Source organism: Emys orbicularis, chromosome 5 (genome assembly GCF_028017835.1).
Source record: "Emys orbicularis isolate rEmyOrb1 chromosome 5, rEmyOrb1.hap1, whole genome shotgun sequence".
In the NCBI taxonomy this organism is placed as follows: domain Eukaryota; kingdom Metazoa; phylum Chordata; order Testudines; family Emydidae; genus Emys; species Emys orbicularis.
Genome location: NC_088687.1, coordinates 46,563,014 through 46,580,768, shown reverse-complemented (window position 1 = coordinate 46,580,768; position 17,755 = coordinate 46,563,014).

Here is a 17,755-nt window from a genome sequence, read left to right as displayed (position 1 = left end):
GGTCATGAGGATGGAGCCGAGTCTGTGTCAGGTGCACCTGATGCTCCTGGAGGTTGGCAGCAGAACCAGAGACTCAAAGTCCTCAGTCTTTAGAGTCCATTCTTATAAGAATTAATTCCTATGTTGGTCTATGGGAGCTGTTTCATCCTCCTGTTGCTGACTCAATCAGCAGATGGCACATTCCTGGTGGCTCCACGCTGTCCAAAGTTTGTGTTTCTCATCCTTCCAGGTGATGGGGTGGATCCCAGTTTACCCTCCGAGGGTTGTCTGGTGATCTACTTGACACATTCTTCGGCCGACGGATACTCCCTTTCTAGGTTGACACCTCCCTAACCATTCATGTACATCAAGCATTCATCAACATACATTCCATATTTTAACCATATTTTAATTTACTGTCTCCACCACTTTTGGGGTGTGTGCTAATTTATTTGAGACTCCCGGTCCTTTAATCACAGAGGGTGGGGGTCTGTTCCTAGGAGCCTTTGCTGTTACAATGAAGTGAAAGTCACTTAACTGCTTATAGCGTTTGTTTACCTTGTATCAGGGGTGGTAACATAGGGTATGTCTACACTACGAAATTAGATCGAATTAATAGAAGCCGGTTTTATAGAAATCGGTTGTATACAGCCGATTGTGTGTGTCCCCACATAAAATGCTCTAAGTGCTCTAGTCGGTGGACCGCGTCCACAGTACCGAGGCTAGCGTCGACTTCCGGAGCATTGCACTATGGGTAGCTATCCCACAGTTCCTGCAGTCTTCGCCGCCCATTGGAATTCTGGGTTGAGATTCCAATGCCCGAATGATGCAAAACAATGTCGCGGGGGGTTCTGGGTACATGTCGTCAGGCCCCTCCCCCTCCGTCAGAGCAACGGCAGACAATAGATTCGCGCCTTTTTACCTGGGTTACCTGTGCAGACAACATACCACGGCAAGCATGGAGCCCGCTCAGCTCAGCTCACCGTCACCATATGTCATCTGGGTGCCGGCAGCCGTGGGACTGCATTGCTACGCAGCAGCAGCTAACTGCCTTTTGGCGGTAGACGGTGCAGCATGACTGGTAGCCTTCATTGGCGATCTGGGTGCCGGCAGCCGTGGGGCTGCATTGCAGCAGCCCCCTTGCCTTTTGGCAGTAGATGGTTTATTACGACTGGTATCCGTCCTCGTCGTACAGCAGTGGCTGTCAATCATGGGCACCTGGGCAGACATGCTCAGTCCTATGGAACTGGCTTGATGATGATGGTTATCAGTTGTAGTATGCCATTTTCTGCCACGCGCCCTGTTGGCTCATCGCACGTTAGCTGAGTCTTCCCTGAGCAGCAGATCGTGCAATAGGCCTGAAGGCTAACTGCCAAGCGCCCAGTATTTGCTGCCAAGCACCCAGAAAATGCCGAGGGCTATCAGTCATGCTGCACCGTCGTCTTAAGATGTAAAAAATAGATTTGTTCTGTATTCATTTCCTTCCCCCCTCCCTCTGTCAAATCAACGGCCTGCTAAACCCAGGCTTTTGAGTTAAATCTCGGGGGGGGGGGGCATTCTGTGTGACAGTTGTTTGTGTTTCTCCCTGATGCAAAGCCACCTTTCTTGATTTTAATTCCCTGTACCTGTACGCCATGTCGTCACTCGCCCCTCCCTCCCTCCCTCCTTCCCCTGGTCCGTCAGATACTAGTTTCGCGCCTTTTTTCAGACCAGACGCCATAGCTAGCACTGGGATCATGGAGCCCGCTCAGATCACCGCGGCAATTATGAGCACTATGAACACCACGCGCATTGTCCTGGAGTATATGCAGAGCCAGGACATGCCAAAGCAAAACCAGGACCAGCCGAGGAGGAGGCGATTGCAGCGCGGCCACGAGAGTGATGAGGAAATGGACATGGACCTAGACCTCTCACAAGGCACAGGCCCCAGCAATGTGGAAATCATGGTGTTCCTGGGGCAGGTTGATGCCGTGGAACGCCTATTCTGGGCCCGGGAAACAAGCACAGACTGGTGGGACCGCATCGTGCTGCAGGTGTGGGACGATTCCCAGTGGCTGCGAAACTTTTGCATGCGTAAGGGCACTTTCATGGAACTTTGTGACTTGCTTTCCCCTGCCCTGAAGCGCCAGAATACCAGGATGAGAGCAGCCCTCACAGTTGAGAAGCGAGTGGCGATAGCCCTGTGGAAGCTTGCAACGCCAGACAGCTACCGGTCAGTCGGGAATCAATTTGGAGTGGGCAAATCTACTGTGGGGGCTGCTGTGATCCAAGTAGCCAACGCAATCAAAGACCTGCTGATATCAAGGGTAGTGACTCTGGGAAACATGCAGGACATAGTGGATGGCTTTGCTGCAATGGGATTCCCAAACTGTGGTGCGGCGATAGACGGAACCCATATCCCTATCTTGGCACCGGAGCACCAAGCCACCGAGTACATAAACCGCAAGGGGTACTTCTCAATGCTGCTGCAAGCCCTGGTGGATCACAAGGGACGTTTCACCAACATCAACGTGGGCTGGCCGGGAAGGGTACATGATGCTCGCGTCTTCAGGCACTCTGTTCTGTTTCGAAAGCTGGAGGAAGGGACTTTCTTCCCGGACCAGAAAATAACCGTTGGGGATGTTGAAATGCCTATCGTGATCCTTGGGGACCCAGCCTACCCCTTAATGCCATGGCTCATGAAGCCGTACACAGGCAGCCTGGACAGGAGTCAGGACCTGTTCAACTACAGGCTGAGCAAGTGCCGAATGGTGGTGGAATGTGCATTTGGACGTTTAAAAGCGCGCTGGCGCAGCTTACTGACTCGCTCAGACCTTAGCGAAAAGAATATCCCCATTGTTATTGCTGCTTGCTGTGCGCTCCACAATATATGTGAGAGTAAGGGGGAGACATTTATGGCGGGGTGGGAGGTTGAGGCAAATCTCCTGGCCGCTGATTACGCGCAGCCAGACACCAGGGCGGTTAGAGGAGCATCAGAGAAGCTTTGAAAACGAGTTTTGTGACTGGCCAGGCTACGGTGTGAAACTTCTGTTTGTTTCTCCTTGATGAACCCTCCGCCCCTCCCCCCCCCCGGTTAACTCTACTTCCCTGTAAACCAACCACCCCACCCTCCCCTGCCCTCCCCCCTTCGAGCACCACTTGCAGAGGCAATAAAGTCATTGTTACTTCACATTCATGCATTCTTTATTAATTCATCACACAACTAGGGGGATAATTGCAAAGGTAGCCCGGGATGGGTGGGGGAGGAGGGAAGGAAAAGGACACACTGCAGTTTAAAACTTTAAAACTTTAACACTTATTGCTCGGGAAATCATCTGGGGTGGAGTGACTGGGTGGCCGGAGGCCCCCCCACCGCGTTCTTGGGCGTCTGGGTGAGGAGGCAATGGGACTTGGGGAGGAGGGCTATTGGTTACACAGGGGCTGTAGCGGCGGTCTGTGCTCCTGCTGCCTTTCCTGCAGCTCAACCATACGCTGGAGCATATCAGTTTGATGCTCCAGCAGCCGGAGCATTGACTCTTGCCTTCTGTGTGCAAGCTGACGCCACCTCTCCTCTTCAGCCCGCGATTCAGCACGCCACCTCTCCTCTCGCTCATATTGGGCTTTTCTATAATCAGGCATTGACTGCCTCCACGCATTCTGCTGTGCTCTGTCAGCATGGGAGGCAGTCTGTAGTTCTGTAAACATTTCATCACGCGTCCTTCGCTTCCGCTTTCGAATATTCACTAGCCTCTGTGAAGGAGAAAGATTTGCAGCTGGTGGAGGAGAAGGGAGAGGTGGTTAAAAAAGATACATTTTAGAGAACAATGGGTACACTCTTTCACGTTAAATTTTGCTGTTCACATCACACAGCACATGTGCTTTCGTTACAAGGTCGCATTTTTCCTCTTATATTGAGGGCCTGCCGGTTTGGTGTGAGAGATCACTCACGCAGTGCCAGGCCACAGATTTCAGCTTGCAGGCAGCCATGGTAAGACACAGTCTTTTGGCTTTTTTAACCTTCTTAACATGTGGGGATGGTTTCAAACAGTACTGCTCTCATTAACCATACCAAGCACCTGTAGGAATGCTAGCTCCCAAATTGTTAGCCATGGTTACGGCACACTGTTTCCATGGCCACAAGGCAGGAGTGACCTTCGCCTCAGTGTCTGTGTTTGGGAAACTTTTGGCTGATTTGATTCCTACCCTCGCAGCTGGTGTTCACGCGCTCAAGAGATGGGTCTGTTATCTTGTGTGCCTGTATACTGCCTGGCTTTTCTATGCGCAGGAATGTAACCACTAAGTGTTGTAAACAAAGTAAGGAGAGAAATAAAAACCCCAGGAAAAGTTTTCCTGGAGGCTTTTGGCTTGAGGCTTTTGAAGCTCTCTGGCTACCAGAAACCTGGTGTTCTATTTCTTTTCCTGTGTCGTCGCCACATCTGGTGACCCCGACGTGATACCCCTCTACTCACCGGCTGGATACGCCGAGCGCGCCCCGCGGCTGTTTGCCGCCCCTTATTCGTGAGTAGGGGGGGGGGACTTTCCAGTGCCCAGAAGGAGCACGCAAGAGAGTTACAAGAGATTATACGGCAGCGTTCATGTGTCGCTGTCCCGGTCGCTCATATTGAGGACCTTCTAAGGGAAATAGATCGCCAGTGCCCCTGGTATCCTGACTGCGGGTCTTTACAGCTTTTTGATTGGATAAGGATTGGGATCACCTTGTATAGTGAACCCCGTGCCCCAGCTCAGCACCTGCTGCTCTGGCAGCGTTGCAAGGAGGCGCTGGAGGGGTTCGGCCCCGACGGCCTCAAGCCGGTTTCCCCTTTGCCCCCAGGTGATGGGCCGCCCCCCTCCTGCCCACAGCTGACCCTCCCTGCGCCGCCGCCCGTGGCGGCGCCCCCCTGCCTACCGGTCGGGCGGGGGGGCGCTGTCGCCGCGGCGGTGCGGCGAGCGCGCGAGGCCGGTCTCTTGACCGACGAGGAATCCAGCTGTGGGTTCGAGGCGTTTCCCGTCTCTTGGCGGGATAATGGAAATGGGGGGCAGATAGTGGACTGGGAGGCTCTCCGCTACTCGGTTCTGCGCGAGCTCCGCAAGGCGGTTCGTGAGACCGGGGTGCGATCCACTTTCACCCTGGGGATCTTGGAAGGTGTGTCAAACGGTTATTTCTTGCTCCCCCAAGATTGGAAAGACATGTGTCGCATGGTGCTGTCTCCTGCGCAATACGTTGTGTGGGATAGCGATTACCAGCGAGAGGCGCTTGCGGCAGCAGCACAGGGTGGGGGGGCTTATCTCGCTGAGCAGTTATATGGCACAGGGCAGTTTTCGAGCATCCCCGAGCAGGCGGTGGGCACGCCCCAGGCAGCTTTTCCCATTATTGGCCAGTGTGTCCGTCGAGCGTTTCGCAGGGTCCCCGCTGCGGGCGAGTCCTCTAAGTCCTTCGCGGTTACTCGGCAGGGTGCCACCGAACCGTTCCACCAGTTTATTGACTGCCTCCAAGAGGCAGTCCAGAGGCAGATTGAAAACCCGCAAGCCCAGACTGAATTAATGATAAAATTGGCTTACGAAAATGCCAATGCAGATTGCCGCCGTGCCATGCAGGCAGTGGTCGGGCGCCCCGGGTATACCCTGGCAGAATTGCTGCGGGCGTGTGCTGACGTGGGCACTCAGACCCATCAGATGGCCCTGCTGGCAGCTACCCTGCACAAGGGGCAGAAGCCTCAGGGGAACTGCTTTAATTGCCAAAAGCCCGGACATTTTTGGCGGGAGTGTCGGTCCCCTGGGGGGTGTGTGTGTAAAAACAAACCCAAACCCCGAACAGACCAGAGGCCCCGCACGCTGTGTCCAAAATGCAAGAAGGGCTACCATTGGGCTGTGCAGTGTCGTTTGGCCGGGGGTGACAACCGGTTTTTGGCTGCCGGGAAACCCCCCGGGAAACTAGTAGGCGGGCCTGCGACCAGCCCGAGACCCAAGGTCGCGCCCCTCTCCGTGCACGACGTCCCCGCTGCCACAAGGGGCAGTGCGGGGATTGACCTGGTTAATCAGGAAAATATGGATATTACTCTCCCCGGGGAGGTCCTCCTCATGCCGTCCCAGATCCAGGGCCCGCTGCCGGAGGGCGTGGTGGGCCTTGTCCTGCCCCGCTCGTCCGCCAGCAAGCAGGGCCTGTTTGTGGTGCCTGGGGTGGTGGATTCGGACTATGGTGGAATTATCCATGTTCAACTGTGGAGCCATCTCCCGAAACAGCTGTTTCAGGGAGATGCCTGGGCGCAACTCATACTTGTGCCCTACTCCCTTCCGGCAGGGGGAAGAAACGTTCCCCGAACCGGAGGCTTCGGGTCCACCGGCCAGTGCACTGTTCACCCGCAAGTGGCAGCGGTTGTTAAAGATATTGGATCACCCCAACCTAAACGCATTTATTGCCTCAACGATCAGCCGTTCGAGGGTGTTATCGACTCTGGGGCAGACGTCACCGTCATCGCCGCAGCGCAGTGGCCCGCCCATTGGCCCACGGAGCAGGCTCCGGCTGTCTGGGGTGTGGGTGGGGCGCAGGACTCGCAACGGAGTGCCCGATGGTTGAAGGTTAGGGCGCCCCAGGGCACCCGCCGCGCCCGTATCCGGCCTATTATTCTCCCCGTTCACCTCAACCTGTGGGGCCGTGATTTATTAACACAGTTCACTGCCACCATCCATATTGATGATTAGGCGTACGGCCCTCCCCCTCCGTTGGCTCACTGACGAGCCCGTATGGGTTGCGCAGTGGCCGCTTCCTTTGGAAAAGCTGGAGGCCCTCCAGCACTTGGTCAATGACCAGCTACGGGCAGGGAATTTGGAGGAGTCCACTAGCCCCTTTAATACCCCCGTGTTTGTAATTAAAAAGAAATCTGGTAAGTGGCGCCTTCTGCAGGACCTTCACGCCATTGACAAAATTATACAGCCTATGGGTCCCCTGCAGTGTGGTACCCCCAATCCCAATCTTATTCCCTGTGATTACCGGTTATTTGTAATAGATTGTTTTTTTTACCATCCCCCTGCACCCTGAGGACCGGGTGCATTTTGCCTTTACTGTTCCGGTTTTGAACCACTCCCAGCCCACTCCACGCTATCAGTGGAATGTGCTCCCTCAAGGCATGTTAAACAGCCCCACCTTGTGTCAGCACTTTGTTGTGCAGGCCTTACGGCCCTTCCGCGCAGCACACCCAGATTCCTTAATTTACCACTATATGGATGATATCCTGGTGGCTCACCCCATCCTTCCTGATGACTGGCTGGACGAACTGCGCCACCAGCTTGCGGCGTATGGCCTGGTTATAGCACCGGACAAAGTCCAGCGTCAGCCACCCTTTTTCTATCTTGGTCACCGTATGCTCCAGTCATATGCCCGTCCAGTTTGTCCCGAGTTGGTATTGCCCAACCCTCTTACGTTTGTGCAGCTCCAACAGTTATTGGGGTCCCTCAATTGGGATTCGTCCTTTTTGCCCTCTGACTACCTCCATGCTGTCCCCTCTTTTTTCTGGCCTTCGGCAGGGCCGCCTCCCCGGAGATGTTATTCCCGTTTCCCAGGAACAGCGCCAAGCGGTCGCCCTCATTAACCGGACCCTGGCCCAGGTGTGGGTCGACCGCCGAGAAAGGGAACAGCCCCTTTTTGCCATTTTGCTTCCCACACTTCCACAACCGACAGCTGTCCTCGCCCAGGAGGGGGCGGCAGCGCGTCTTCGTTTAATTGAATGGATTTATTTGACCCACTCCCCTCCGCATACTATTCAGACACTCCCTCAACAGGCCGCCGAGCTGATTTTTAAAGTGCGAGAACAGTCCCGTACCCTTTTGGGTTGGGACCCCGTTGCCATTATTGTCCCCATCCTGGCTAAAGACTGGGAACGCGCTGTCTCTTGCAGTGCCACCCTCCAATTGTCTCTTGCTGACTATGTCGGGGAAATTAAATATCACATTCCCCCTGGCCCCCGCCTTTCACTCCTACAACAATGTTATCTTCACCTCCGGCCGTCTTTGTCAACTGTCCCCATTAAGGATGCACTTACCCTTTTTACGGACGGCGGCCCAACGCGAGGTGCGGTCAGCTGGCAGGCGCAAGGCATTTGGCAAGTCCGCTTTACCCTGCCTCAGCGTTCCCCCCAGCACGCAGAATTGGCCGCTGTCATCCTGGCCTGCCGATGCTTCCAGGATGACCCTTTTAATCTTATTACTGTCAGTCTTTATGTTACTAATGTTCTTAAGTCTCTTCCAGGTTCCTATGTGTCGCCCTCCTGTGTTGACAATTTGTTGGCCCTTTTTCTTACCCTGCAACAGCTTCTTTCCTCCTGCTCTAGCCCACTTTTCGTGGCACATATTCGTAGTCACACCACACTACCGGGCCTATTGACAGAAGGTAACGCGGTGGCCGACCAGGCGGTCAAATCGGTGGCCTCGATTTTTTCCTCCCCAATTGAAAGCCACGCCTTTTTTCATTAGTCCGCCAAAGCCCTTGCCAAGCAGTTCACTCTCCCATTGCATCAGGCGCAGGCCATCGTTCGCCAGTGTGACCTTTGCGCTTCTCTCTCCAATAGCCCGGAGGTAGGGGTTAATCCTCGTGGAACCTCGGCCAATCAGCTTTGGCAAATGGATGTTACACACTTTTCGCCTTTTGCCCCCTGGCAGTATCTTCACGTGTGTGTAGATAGCTTTTCCCATTATGTGTGGGTCACCCCCCAGAAGGGTGAGGCCTCTCGTCATGTTATTAATCACATGATTCGCGCTATGGCAATCATGGGTCACCCGTCCCATCTTAAGACCGACAACGGCCCCGCCTACTGCAGTTCAGCCTTTGCCTCCTTTTGTACCACGTGGGATGTTATCCACACGTTTGGTATCCCGTATAATCCCACAGGCCAGGCCATTGTGGAACGGGTCAACCGTGCGCTTAAACAGGCCCTGGCTCACCAAAAACAGAAAGGGGGGATTCCAGTAGGCCTTCCTCCCCGCCAGGAATGGCTGGCTGCAGTGCCTTTTACCCTGAATCATTTGAATTTGACTGACTGCCCAGATGGGGTAGACCTCTGTTCTTTTGTCTTTCAGACCATCAGAGAAAATGGATGCCAGCTAAATAACATTCAATGTACCATGCATTTACTGGCACCAGGGACTGTCGAACCCCATTCCTCAGTTCAACCTACATCTTCAGGATCCCGAGCGTCCTCGCCAGCGCCCCCCGTGGGGGCCCCCGCAGCGCATAACCTGGGGACAGGTTAAAGCCCTCTCATTGCAGGCCGAGCAGCTGCGAGTGCAGCAGCAGCTGGAACCTACTGCAGAAAATTACCTTGTGACATTGTTAGCTTGCCTTAATGCTAATTCACTCCTTATTTTGTGTGTATTGGGAAGTTTCCTGTTGGCCCCTGGCTGCCAAGGCGAACCCCAGATGAAGCAGCGGCTGCAGTTTAACATCTGGGTCCACCTGGCAGAAGTATTAAATCAATCTGATTTCTGCCTGGCCGTTGCCCCGGAAATGCAAGGTCTGTTAAGTACTTGCCTTGTTCCTGTCTGCAAACCACCCAGCAACATCTGGGGTGTGAGACAGTGAAAGAAATGTGCTGTTTTAAGCTTACTGATAATAGTAATTGCATGCAATAGCAAATTGATATGCTGAAATGTTATGTTTAAGCTATCCGCCAGGACGTTTTTCTTCCTTGGTGGAATTGCATTTAGTTATAGCCACCCTTAGGGTGGATAAAGACCCTCTTATAGTATGGGGTCTTAGTTTTGATTTTTGGCGTTTTACTTTGTTGCTTTGTTTAGTGTATACCCAATCTAGTGATATTGTGTATGCTACCCTGCGAAGGTGCTTTGTCTAAACACCGCATATAAAATAAAATAGGGGGGGGGATGTAGGAATGCTAGCTCCCAAATTGTTAGCCATGGTTACGGCACACTGTTTCCATGGCCACAAGGCAGGAGTGACCTTCGCCTCAGTGTCTGTGTTTGGGAAACTTTTGGCTGATTTGATTCCTACCCTCGCAGCTGGTGTTCACGCGCTCAAGAGATGGGTCTGTTATCTTGTGTGCCTGTATACTGCCTGGCTTTTCTATGCGCAGGAATGTAACCACTAAGAAGTGTTGTAAACAAAGTAAGGAGAGAAATAAAAACCCCAGGAAAAGTTTTCCTGGAGGCTTTTGGCTTGAGGCTTTTGAAGCTCTCTGGCTACCAGAAACCTGGTGTTCTATTTCCTTTCCTGTGTCGTCGCCACAAGCACCCGTTGGGTTGGCCATTTAAAATGGGTTTGCAATGTAAAAGGAGGGGCTGCGGTTTCAGGGTTAACGTGCAGCACAAACCCAACTAATTCCCCTCCCCCACACACCCAATTCTCTGGGATGATCACTTCACCCCTCCCCCCCCACCGCGTGGCTAACAGCGGGGAATATTTCTGTTCAGCAGAGCAGGAAGGGGCACCTCTGAATGTCCCCTTAATAAAATTGCCCCATTTCAACCAGGTGACCGTGAATGATATCACTCTCCTGAGGATAACAAAGAGCGATAAGGAATGGATGTTGTCTGCATGCCAGCAAACACCGGGACCATACGCTGCCATGCTTTGTTATGCAATGATTCCAGACTACGTGCTACTGGCCTGGCGTGGTAAAGTGTCCTACCATGGCGGACGGGATAAGGCAGCCCTCCCCAGAAACCTTTTGCAAAGGCTTTGGGAGTACATGAAGGAGAGCTTTCTGGAGATGTCCCTGGAGGATTTCCGCTCCATCCCCATACACGTTAACAGACTTTTCCAGTAGCTGTACTGGCCGCGATTGCCAGGGCAAATTAATCATTAATCATTAAACACGCTTGCTTTTAAACCATGTGTAATATTTACAAAGGTACACTCACCAGAGGTCCCCTGTGTGCCCAGAGGGTCTTGGGTGAGTTCGGGGGTTACTGGTTCCAGGTCCAGGGTGATAAACATATCCTGGCTGTTGGGGAAACCGGTTTCTCCGCTTCCTTGCTGCTGTGAGCTATTTACATTATCTTCATCCTCATCTTCCTCGTACCCCGAACCCGCTTCCCTGTGTGTTTCTCCAGTGAGGGAGTCATAGCACACGGTTGGGGTAGTGGTGGCTGCACCCCCTAGAATGGCATGCAGCTCCGCGTAGAAGCGGCATGTTTGCGGCTCAGCCCCGGACCTTCCGTTTGCTTCTCTGGCTTTGTGGTAGGCTTGCCTTAGCTCCTTAATTTTCACGCGGCACTGCTGTGCGTCCCTGTTATGGCCTCTGTCCTTCATGGCCTTGGAGACCTTTTCTAATATTTTGCCATTTCGTTTACTGCTTCGGAGTTCGGCCAGCACTGATTCATCTCCCCATATGGCGAGCAGATCCCGTACCTCCCGTTCTGTCCATGCTGGAGCTCTTTTGCGATCCTGGGACTCCATCACGGTTACCTGTGCTGATGAGCTCTGCGTGGTCACCTGTGGTCTCCACGCTCAGCAAACAGGAAATGAAATTCAAACATTCGCGGGGCTTTTCCTGTCTACCTGGCCAGTGCATCTGAGTTGAGAGTGCTGTCCAGAGCGGTCACAATGAAGTACTGTGGGATAGCTCCCGGAGGCCAATAACGTCGAATTCCGTCCACGCTAACCCAATTCCGACCCCCTAAGGCCAATTTTATCGCTAATCCCCTCGTCGGAGGTGGAGTAAAGAAACCGGTTTAAAGGGCCCTTTAAGTCGAAAGAAAGGGCTTCGTCGTGTGAACGTGTCCAGGCTTAATTCGATTTAACGCGGCTAAAGTCGACCTAAACTCGTAGTGTAGACCAGGCCATAGTGTTCACTTGAAGAACAAAGTCAATTAACTTGTTTGTAAGTTTTACATAGTAATAAAGTATCTTTCACAGGACAGATACAATCAATGGTTTCTACAGACAGTAGCTTACAAATTTACTTGGTGAAACTGTTGGATTTTAAAGTGTGGGGGACAAATTATGGGGGGGTCACTGTCACTTGGGGGAATCACTGTTAGTACCTTCTTTAATATCCCTACACCACACACTTCAGGAAAGTCCATCCTGGAGTTAACCCCATGATGTCAGCAAGAACTCCATGTGTTTTGCGGTACTGTAGTCTAACACTGTTATTTGATCACAGGCCAGCCCTGCAGATTAGTGAAAGTCAAGGAAAACAAGAAAAACAGAGTAGATAATACAAATTTGTGCAGAGGAGTGTTTGTTGTCGAGGAAGATCAAAAAAGACTATTTTGGATGTGTGTCAAGAAAAAGTTCAGATTATTTGGAGAAGAGGATAAGGCAAGCGAATATGCCAGAGAAAAGGTCAAAAGGAAGTTAAAAGAAAAGGTGACTTGTTTCAGATTTCTGAAAGCCTTGAATTAGAATGCTAAGGCTTAGTATTAATATAAAGAACCAGCAGCTTTGATGATTACACACAATCAGGCTACATGTTTACATATAGTGTAACTAATGACTTCCAAAAGTCCTGTCTCAAATGCACTGAATCTTTTGTAAAACCTGGGATGGAACCAACAAGGGGTAGTTTCTTCTTGAGTTCTTCCGAAGACTTAGTTAGAAATATTATAGTAATTAGAAAATGTTAAGTGACCTGAACATATTTTTTTCAGTAACCCTGTAATATTAATTGGTTATGCTAAATTATTATTTTATTTAATATACACATATTTAAAAATAATTTTATGGCAGTACTTCCTTCTAAGGACCTAGCTTTATAATATTAATGTCTTTCTGCTGAAGCAGAGACTTGTGGTATTGCTGACAAACTCTGTGATGTTGGAGCATCACACGTTTCTTTTAAGTTTTCATGTTGATTTTAGTTGGTTAGAAAACTTTAAATGACAGTTTTCTGTTTGACAATGCCAATTTGGTGAAACCAACTTTTTTGTGTGTGAATTTAGTCACATAGACTACATTTTGTTTAGGAAGAAAATTGGGGGGGAAAAAATCAAGGTATCCTGAAATGGTTTGAAAGACATGAAATTATTTATTTTTTTAAATTTAACTTCACACAAACTTCAATTTTGGCTTTTTTGTCCCAACTTGGGGTAATTTTTTTTTTAATCTTAAATTTTTTTTCATTAGATGGAAAATCGGTTCTCAGAGTTGTTTTTTTATGACAAGCATGTGTTTTTATGTGGTGGTGGTGATGTGGGAAGTCAAAGTGGCAGGTAAACAAACTGGCCCGGCCCGCCAGGGTGCTTACCCTGGCGAGCTGCATGCCAGAGGTTGCCGACCCCTGTTCTAACCAATCGAAAAAACAGGCTTTTTTTGTGTGTGCTATTTTATGGGAAATCTATTTATTTAAAATTCTTACTCCTTTTAAATGCTGCATAGGGAAATGCATTATCTCCTTCAGTCACAAGCCTTTGAGCTTGGTCCTTTAACTATTATTTAAAAGCAGAGTGCTGTATCCTTTTTGAGAAACCGAAATCAGAGGGGTGCATCCTTTCTGGTTCCCTCATCCAAGAAAGTCTCTGCCTTTCGCAAACAAGTCCAGAATGGCATAAGAACATAAAAACGGCCATACTGGGTCAGACAAAAGGTCCATCCAGCCCAGTATCCTGCCTACTGACAGTGACCAATGCCAGGTGTCCCAGAGGGAGTGAACCTAACAAGTAATGATCAAGTGATCTCTCTCCTGCCATCCATCTCCACCCTCTGACAAACAGAGGCTAGGGACACCATTCCTTACCCATCCTGGCTAATAGCCATTAATGGACTTAACCTCCATGAATTTATCTAGTTCTCTTTTAAACCCTGTTATAGTCCTAGCCTTCAGAACCTCCTCAGGCAAGGAGTTCCACAGGTTGACTGTGCGCTGTGTGAAGAAGAATTTCCTTTTATTTGTTTTAAACCTGCTGCCCATCAATTTCATTTGGTGGCCCCTAGTTCTTATATTATAGGAACAAGTAAATAACTTTTCCTTATTCACTTTCTCCACACTACTTATGATTTTATATACCTCTATCATATCCCCCCTTAGTCTCCTCTTTTCCAAGCTGAAAAGTCCTAGCCTCTTTAATCTCTCCTCATATGGGACCCATTCCAAACCCCTAGTCATTTTAGTTGCCCTTCTCTGAACCTTTTCTAATGCCAGTATATCTTTTTTGAGATGAGGAGACCATATCTGTACGCAGTATTCAAGATGTGGGCATACCATGGATTTATATAAGGGCAATAAGATATTCTCCATCTTATTCTCTATCCCTTTTTTAATGATTCCTAACATCGTTTGCTTTTTTTGACTGCCGCTGCACACTGCGTGGATGTCTTCAGAGAACTATCCACAATGACTCCAAGATCTCTTTTCTGATTAGTTGTAACTAAATTAGCCCTCATCATATTGTATGTATAGTTGGGGTTATTTTTTCCAATGTGCATTACTTTACATTTATCCACTTACTTTATATGTTACCATTGACTGCTTTCCAGGGAATGGGTTTAAATTCTGGTTCTGTCTGACTTGTCAAATTCTTTACTATCTGTACAATATTTGATCAGTGTGCTGGACCCCCTTAGGGCTGCCCATTTCACAGGTGAGTGATTTTTCTTATAATGGTCCTCCAAAAACACAAGTTCCTTCATCTTCTATGGTCTGGGCATATCTCAGTAAATTTCAGAGGAGGGATAAAGGGTTTGCATAAAGAAATTGCTCGTTAACAATAATCTCCTGATGCTGTTGCGGGCTCACTCTTTCACGTTGACTATTTCTCATTCAAGACTAGTGCTGGGTGAAATTATAGTTGGCTGAAATTTTTTGCTGGAAAATATGCAGATTTGGGTCGCCAGCAACATGTCACAAATTTGTGATGAAATCCAAGCCCCACTGAAGTCAGTGGGAGTCTTGCCTAGGTTTTGGTATATATGTTTAAGGAGAACCACATAGTAAGCTGCATAATTAACTTTATAATAACTTTATCCTAATGGTATTGATAACTTTAAATAGAGTCACTGGTAAAGAGACCCTACTAATTTTTCCTCTGTACATCTCTCTGTGACCAGGGAATAGGTGCTTCTTCAGCATTTGCATCAAATACCTCATAAGGCTCAACCAAAATAGTCTATTCATTTAAAAATAAATGGTGTAAAACCCTAGAACTTTTAATATTTCTATTCGTTTTTTTAAAATAACTTAAAAGTTGTGTTTGTAACATACCTTTCCCAAAACCACCACATCAAGGAACAAGGAGTTAAAGTAATTAATATATACACCTCTATCTAGACACCCACAAATGAATTTTGCTGCTAGACCAGTCACCAATGCACTATAGACAATTCACCACAGCCTTAGCTCTGCTACAGTAGGAGTGCTGCCAACACTCCTCCTTCAAATCTTCCTTCTGCCCCTCCTCCCCCAAACATACTAGAGTCTCCACAGTGCTGAAGAAGCAAACTTATTCATGTTTGGAGAAGACCGTGCCAAGATATGATTTAAACAGCCTCCTTACATACAATTAGGAATGGACAGACTGGGCCTTGATGATACAGGGTAATTAAGAAAAAATCATATGTTCTGATTAATAGAAACTTAAAGTAATGACATCAAATACAAAAATCTAGATGGTGCTTAAAATGTTTGTACTGAGCTATGTACAAACACCATTTCATTGTTTTTAAGAGTCAAGATGAGTTTGAGATTAATTCTAACATGCCCTTGTTATGACAACATCAGAGTGTTATGAACTGGGTGTTATGGGTTGAATTAAAACTTGTTGAGATTGGTAGGTGTGAACTTACCCTTCAATTTATATAACTATAAGTGTAAACTCTTCCCCTCTCCCACAAAAACAAAAGATATATATGAATCTTCTCAGGAGCTTTTGGCTGAGTATTGTTTTGGATAGGTGAATGGTGTGGGGGGCGGGGGAGGAGGGGGAGATCTCGCAGAAACTGACGTCAGACAAGAACAGACAGAATGAACAAGGCAGTTTGAAGGACCAGCTAAAGCACATGACTGACCCTGGAAGAAAGCCAGGGAGAAGTCTTTCGGTCAGGGTTGCAGACTAAAATAGTGCTCGTGGTGTAGGGAGAAAAAGAAGCTGTTTCCTTCTATTTGATTCTTTCTGCATTCAGAGACACAGGACTCTGTACATAACCTTTTTTTGCAAATAAACATGCATCAAAGACATAGCTAACTACCACAATTTCTACTCCCAACTGGAACACCCCCAGGGTCCCAAGCTTTGACTAGCTTGAATTGAAAAAGGGCAACACTAGCAAACATATTGCATCAAGCAGAAAAGATGCTGAATGAGCAGCTGAAGCTTAACTATTAAAAATCAATCTCACTTTCTATAGATTAGGAAAGGAGAGAGATTCTGAGACTCACTTTATCCGCTTTCACAGATATTTGAATTGTAATACCAGGAGAATAAAGGTCCCTTTTTTTATTTTGAACACGTGCATTATAGAATAAATCCTTTACAAAAGGGATTTATGTTAAGGCCAATTTACACCACACTTAGTGTAAAGGAGCAGTAAAGTGGGCGTAAATGTAATTTTGTATGAAAATAATTAAAACTTAAAAGACAACTGCACCAACCTTCTCTCTTCCTTCCCAAAGAAAGATCATATAGATCAGGGGTGGACAAACTTACCGGTCCTCCGAGCTGCATATGACAATCTTCAGAAGTCCGAGAGCTGGGTCAAACCTGCCAGGTGCCGGGGCTTAGGGCTTCAGGCCCACTGCTCCTAAGCCCAAGCCCCGGGCAGGTGCGCCCCGCAGGGCTGAAGCCCCAAGGCTCCCCTCCCTGCTGGGCAGAAGTCCTTACCTGATTGCTCTGCTGCAATGCAGAGGTCCCGAGCTCCCCCCACCACCCAGTCTGGTAGGTGAAGAATGGGTGTGTGTATGGGGAGGTCTGCCGCATGTGGTTCGCGAGCCATAGTTTGGCCACCACTGGTATAGATACACACATTTCACAAGTTTTTGGTAGAAGTTGCCATCTTATCTAATGTGCTTTATAACTTGGGTAATGTATGAATAATACTACTTGTTTGACTGCCTGGAACATTTCTGAGGGCAGGTCTTCACTATGGGGGGGAGGGGGGGTGTCGATTTAAGATACGCAAATTCAGCTACGCGAATAGCGTAGCTGAATTCGACGTATCGCAGCCGACTTACCCCGCTGTAAGGACGGTGGCAAAATCGACCTCCGCGGCTTCCCGTCGACGGCGCTTACTCCCATCTCCGCTGGTGGAGTAAGAGCGTCGATTCGGGGATCGATTGTCGCGTCCCGACGAGACGCGATAATTCGATCCCCGAGAGGTCGATTTCTACCCGCCGATTCAGGCGGGTAGTGACCTAGCCTATATGTGACTAAAGCCACTTGCTGCTGTTATGCCCATTGGCAGCTGTGCCAGTGTGACCAGCACCACAACAGGTCTCTCAGTTGCTGCCCCTCTTCTCTCTGCTGACACCAGTGCTTCAGACATTCTCCCCTCCCTCCCCCGCACCCTCCCACTTCCCAGCAGCACCTTCAGCACAGGGGCAGTCCAACTGCTCCTATAACAATCCTAATTACAGCAATGTAAGTGTAGGGGCCAATTTATCTTCTCTTACATCCATGGTTTCAGTGAGATTGCACGTGCGTAACTGAGAGGAGAATTTGGTCCTTTATCATTTAGTCATTAAAATATTAATCTGCAAACTCAATATGTCAGAGTTCTTTCTGTCCTGCATTTGTGTGTCTGTGTCTTTCTCCTGTGACCTCTGCAAACACCTGCCCCTCCCTGTGGGATCTCCATGATGGTCTTAGATGGCAGACTTTTTATAAAATTTCACATCATACTGTGTCTGTTTCA